Source organism: Mustela nigripes, chromosome 15, assembly GCF_022355385.1.
Source record: "Mustela nigripes isolate SB6536 chromosome 15, MUSNIG.SB6536, whole genome shotgun sequence".
NCBI classification, from domain to species: domain Eukaryota; kingdom Metazoa; phylum Chordata; class Mammalia; order Carnivora; family Mustelidae; genus Mustela; species Mustela nigripes.
Window position 1 is genome coordinate 55153896 of NC_081571.1, and position 5973 is coordinate 55159868.

Consider the following 5973-nt stretch of genomic DNA (forward strand, 5'->3'; position numbering starts at 1 on the left):
CTTTCCAAAAAGGAGTGAGAAATGATGCAAAAAAAAAAAAAAAAAAAAAAAGATGGTCTTTAAAACTTAGTTGAGTGGATAAACACTAAACTGGGATAATCAAAATAATACAAATGAATTGGGAAACAATTCACAGGACTTCACCAAGAATATAGCAGAGAAGCGAAGAGAAAAAATGCATATGAAAGATCAGTTAAGAGATATGGAGATAGAGTGATATGGAGATAGTTATGCATGAATGAATGAGTGAACACATGCCAGGGGCATACAAACACACATGCACACATGTGCACTCACACTCACACACCCCTTCCTCCCCCCACAGAATCCCAGAAGAGAATGGGTGCAGAAGTAACAAGAAGAGGGATAAAAACTGAGAATTTTCAAAGCTTATGTAAAATATGGGCTGTCAGATGGAAAGAATACTCCAGAAGACTAAAAGTAAATGCACCTTTAGACACATTAACATAAGACAACAAAATGCAAATATATTCTTAAAATGTACCAGGAAGAAAAGACAGGGTAGCTACACCTGGACTTCACATTGGCAGGAGATGACAGAAGAGATAAAATTGTATCTTTGAAGTTCATAGGAAAATATCTATCTACTCAGAATTTTCATTCCAGTAGTTAACATACAGCGTTATATTACTTTCAGGTGTACAATTTAGTGACTCAGCAGTTCTGTACAGTGCTCAGTCCTCATCGTGATTGGTGTATGCTTACTCCCCATCACCTGTTTCACCCATCCCCCCCACCGACCTCCCCTCTGGTAACCATCAGTTTGTTCTCTATAGTTAAGACACTGTTTCTTGGGGCACCTGGGTGGCTCGGTTGGTTAAGCATCTGACTTGATGTCAGCTCAGGTTAAGATCTCAGTGTTGTGGGATCAAGCCCCATGTCGGGCTCTGTGTTCATCAGGGATTCTGCTTCTTTCCCTCTCTCCCTCTCTCCCTACCGCAGTTCCAGCTCTGTCTCTAAAATAAAGAAATAAGTTTAAAAAAAAAAAAAGAGGGCTCCTGGGTGGCTCAGTGGGTTAAGCCTCTGCCTTTGGCTCAGGTCATGATCTCAGAGTCCTGGGATCGAGCTCAGGGGGGAGCCTGCTTCCTCCTCTCTTTCTGCCTGCTTGTGATCTCTCTCTCTCTCTGTGTCAAATAAATAAATAAATAAATAAATAAATAAATAAATAAAAAACAGAGACAAGCAGCAAGAGCATTTAAAAAAAAAGAGTCTGTTTCTTGGTTTGTCTCTCTCTCTCTTTTCTTTTCTTGTTCATTGTTTTGTTTCTAACATTCCACATATGAATGAGATCATTTGGTATTTGTTTTTCTCTGACTGACTTAGTTTGCTTAGTGTTATACTCTGTAGTTCCATCTCTGTTATTGCAAACAGCGAGTTTCATTCTTTTTTATGGCTGAGAAATATTCCATTTATATATATATACACACACACACACACATATATATATAATATCTCTTTTTTATCCATTCATCTCTTTTTAAAAATATTTTATTTATTTGACACAGAGAGAGAGTACAAGCAGGGAGAGTGGCAAGAAGGAGAGGGAGAAACAGGCTCTCCGCTGAGCAAGGAGCCCAGTGTGACACTCGATTCCAGGACCCTGGGATCATGACCTGAGCAAAAGGTAGAAACTTAGCTGAGCCACCCAGGCTATCCCTATCCATTCATCTGTTGATGGACACAAGGGTTACTTCCATAATTTGGCAAATGTCAACAATGCTGCAATAAACATAGGGGTACATATATCCTTTTGAGATAGTGTTTTTATATTTTTGGGTAAATACCCAGTAGTGTCATTACTGGATCACAGGGTAGTTCTATTTTTAATTTTTTGAGGAAACTCCATAGTGTTTTCCACAGTGGTTGCACCAGTTTGCATTCCAACCACAGTGCATGAGGGTTGCTTTCTCTCCACATCCTCACTAACACTTGTTACTTGTGTTTTTTATTTTAGCCATTCTGACAGGTATGAGGAGATATCTCACTATGGTTTTGATTTGCATTTCCCTGATGATGAATAATGTTAACCACCTTTTCATGTGTCTTATGGTCATCTAGATGTCTTCTTTAGAGACATGTCTGTTCATGTCTTTTGCCCATTTTTTTTTTTTAAGTAGTCTCCACACCCAGCTTGGAGCCCAGCATGGGGCTTAAACTCATGACCCTGACATTAATACCTGAACTGAGTTGGGTTGGGTGCCTAACTAACATAAAACAACACAATTAAGCCACTGCGGCACCTTCCTGCCAATTTTTTAATTGGTAAAATGCATAATTTCTAAATCAACAGAATGGAAAAAGTGGACTATAAAAATGTATAAATCTAAGAAAAAGCAGAAAAGGAAAAAATATGGTAAACAAAAACCACAAAATATTATGATAGAAATAAGTCTAGAAATGCCAATAATCACAAGAAATGAATTCACTTAATAAATAACAGACCATCAGACTGGATGATAAAACAGAATTTAACTATATGTACCTTATGCAAATCTCTTCTAAAATAAAGCAACATAGTAGGATGAGAAGATAAAAATACTAACTGAAAGAAAGCTGGTATAGCAATATTAATATTTTCAGTGTTAAGCGAATTATATTTTAGGGCAAAAAAACATTGAAAAGAATGAAGGAGACATCACATAATAATAAATGGAATTATCTATAAATATATAAATAATGACCATGGATACATAAAATATATCATACAACAAATATATGTGTATTTATATATACATTCTTACAATAGGACATTTAAACACTTTTCTGTCAGTAATTGATAAATAACTTAGACCGGTAGAAGATCTGAATAATATAAGCAACATTATTTCAAAGAAATACACACAAATTATATATTTTTATAAATCTAAGTTTAAATAAATATAATATTTATATGTGTATAAATTATATATGTGGGTATGTATCCAACAAATTAAATGTATACATACTATTCAAATACTCATAGAATATTTCCAAATATTGACAGTATACAGGGTGCAAAGGAAGTCTCATCAAATTTCAATGAACCGGAGTGAAATAAATCAGACAGAGAAAAACAAATACCATAGGATCTCCTTGATACTTGGAATCTAAAAATAACAAAACAAAACAAAAAAAACCCCATAGATAGAACAGATTGATGGTTGCCAGAGGGGACATGGGAGAAGGCAAAGTGGATGAAGGTGGTACAAATTTCTAGTTATAAAACCAATAAGTCATGGGGGTATAATAGGCCCAATAAGTCATGGGGGCATAACAGGCAGCAGGAGGTACGTGATCGAACATACTGTATCATATATTTGAAAACTTCTAAGAAAGTAGCACTTCAAAGTCCTCATCACAAGGAAAAAATGTTTGTAATTGTGTGTGGTGATGGGTGTCAACCTGACTTATTTTTCAATATATACAAACCATTTTGCAATATATACAAATATCAAATCATTATGTTTTACACCTGAAACTAGTATAATGCTGTATGTCAATTACACCTCAAGAATTTTTTTCAGAGAATCAGATTAATATAGATCATAACCCCTAGTCACCATGCCATTAACTTAGGACACGATATTGTAAAAGGTGATTTATTTATTTATTTTTTTAAAAGATTTTGTTTATTTATTTGAGAGAGAGACAGTGAGAGAGAGCATGAGAGGTGAGACGGTCAGAGGGAGAAGCAGACTCCCCATGGAGCTGAGAGCCTGATGCGGGACTCCATCCTGGGACTCCAGGACGGTGACCTGAGTCGAAGGCAGTTGCTTAACCAACTGAGCCACCCAGGCACCCATAAAAGGTGATTTAAAAATCATATATATATATACACAAACAAAAATTTTCTTTAATGTTACAAACAAACCTAAGACACGATTGCAATGAATTTACAGGCAAGCAACCACAAAAACAGGAGATTGCAAGATTTATGGACTCTGCCAAAATATTTGAGGTAAGATTAACCTTAAGTATTTTTAGTAGCAAGAAACATTTACGTAAGAGTGAATTATAATTCGGTGTGGTACACTAAATATTTCCAGTTCTTTTAGTCACGTGGTTTGATTGCATCTCCATGGTGCTGGGAAGTTATGTGCAGCCATATGACTTGCTTAGGTCAATGAAACGTAAGTAGAAGGCGTTTTTGCCACGTTTTTGAATTAGGGTACAGTTGGCCAGACCCTTTGTTCTTAGGCTGGCTGTTAGAAAGCATGGACATGGAGCCTCCCTGAGCCCAGGTACCTGAGTGAGGTTGACACTCTTCTGAGGCCTCCTCTCACTCTCTTCCTGTCTGTCCACATGTGTAAGGCATCAAAGGGACAGATTGCCACCATCTGATATCCAAGTTAGGGTTCCAGTTACTCTCTGGGTTTTTGTCTTCTACAAGCTAAATTATTTTCAATTTTCTTCTTTGGCACTGCATTTGCAATCTATTGACCTGATCACCTCGTCAGCCTGTTTTATTATTTCTTGTTTGCTCTGTCTCCAATTTTTTAGTAGCATCTGGGAGCTTTCAGATACTGTATTCCACAGACTAAGAAAAAGTGCTGGGGCACCTGGGTGACTCAGTCCACTAAGCTTCGGACTCCTTTTTTTTTTCTTCTAATTTTATTCATTTATTTGACAGAGATCACAGGTAGGCAGAGAGGCAGGCAGAGAGAGAGGAAGGGAAGTACGCTCCCTGCTGAGCAGAAAGCCCAATGCAGGACTCGATCCCAGGATCCTGGGATCATGACCTGAGCCAAAGGCAGCGGTTTTAACCCACTGAGCCACCCAGGTGCTCAAGCTTTGGACTCCTGATTTTGGCTCAGGTCATGATTTCAGCGTCATGAGATCTGAGATCAACTGTACATGCTGGAAGCCCAGTATGGAGCCTGCCTAAGATCCTCCCACTCTCTCAGCACCCCCCAAACTCCAACACCCTTTAAAAAAAAGTGCTTAAAATATCACCAAATAAAGCCCAGAGTCTGAAAACAGAGGCTTTAAGCTGATGATAGGTTTTGCAAAACTGCTTGGTGGCTAATTCGTCCCTGTCCCAACCATTTGGCTCTTCTTCAGTTGCCAAGAACGCATTCATCTTTGAGCTTTTTTGTATTCTGTTTTGGTGAAGGCAATCATACCTTTAATAAAGTATTTTCTGCTAATTGACGTATCTTCCTTTCTGAAAACAAACAAATCATATTTCTAGAGATCAGAAATAAGAACATATCTATAATCATAATGGCACAATCCTCTAGGGCACGATTAGAACCACTGTCACTGGGAAACATTTAGGATGAGATTTTATAGCTGAAACACAGACCAGCCCTTTCTGGTATAATTACTATTCTTTTCTGAAAATTAATTGTGCACAGACCATCGTTAGACACTCGCTGATTGTTTATTTTGGATAAACTTGTAACTACTTTTTTTCAGACTGGTTTCCGACCTCTAGAATGTGAACAGTTATCTGCTGGAGAGAATGCTGAGGTATTTTCTGTATGCTACCTTTCACTGCCATTTACTTAGATTTGGATAGTCATGTCCTTGAAACCAGGCTAGCGCCTTGAAGGAGGATGGAAGAATCCACTATCGTAGGAGGGCTTGTTGCCCTGAATGTCACACAGTCTTTGAAATAATTTCTGACTTTGGTTTGCAAGACTCTGGTATGACTGCAACTTTTTTGCAAGGGAGTTTTACAAACATCCTGGAAATTATCAAAGAAGAATAACTCTTTTGAATTAAAAAAAGAACACTCTCTACCACATTAACTTTTATGATGGCAGGAACATTTGAGGAAAACAAGAAAATAGATTGTTCTATATCGAAATACTTTCAAAACCTCTAGGGCAGATACCAGTATGACGGTGGGTAGCATACAAACCGATTTTTGCCAGTGAGACTCAAGCCCTATAGATTCGTTTTTCTCTCATGAAGTAACACATTTTGAAAAAAACTCAAGATGCTTTTCAGCCTGATGTTATCCTTCAG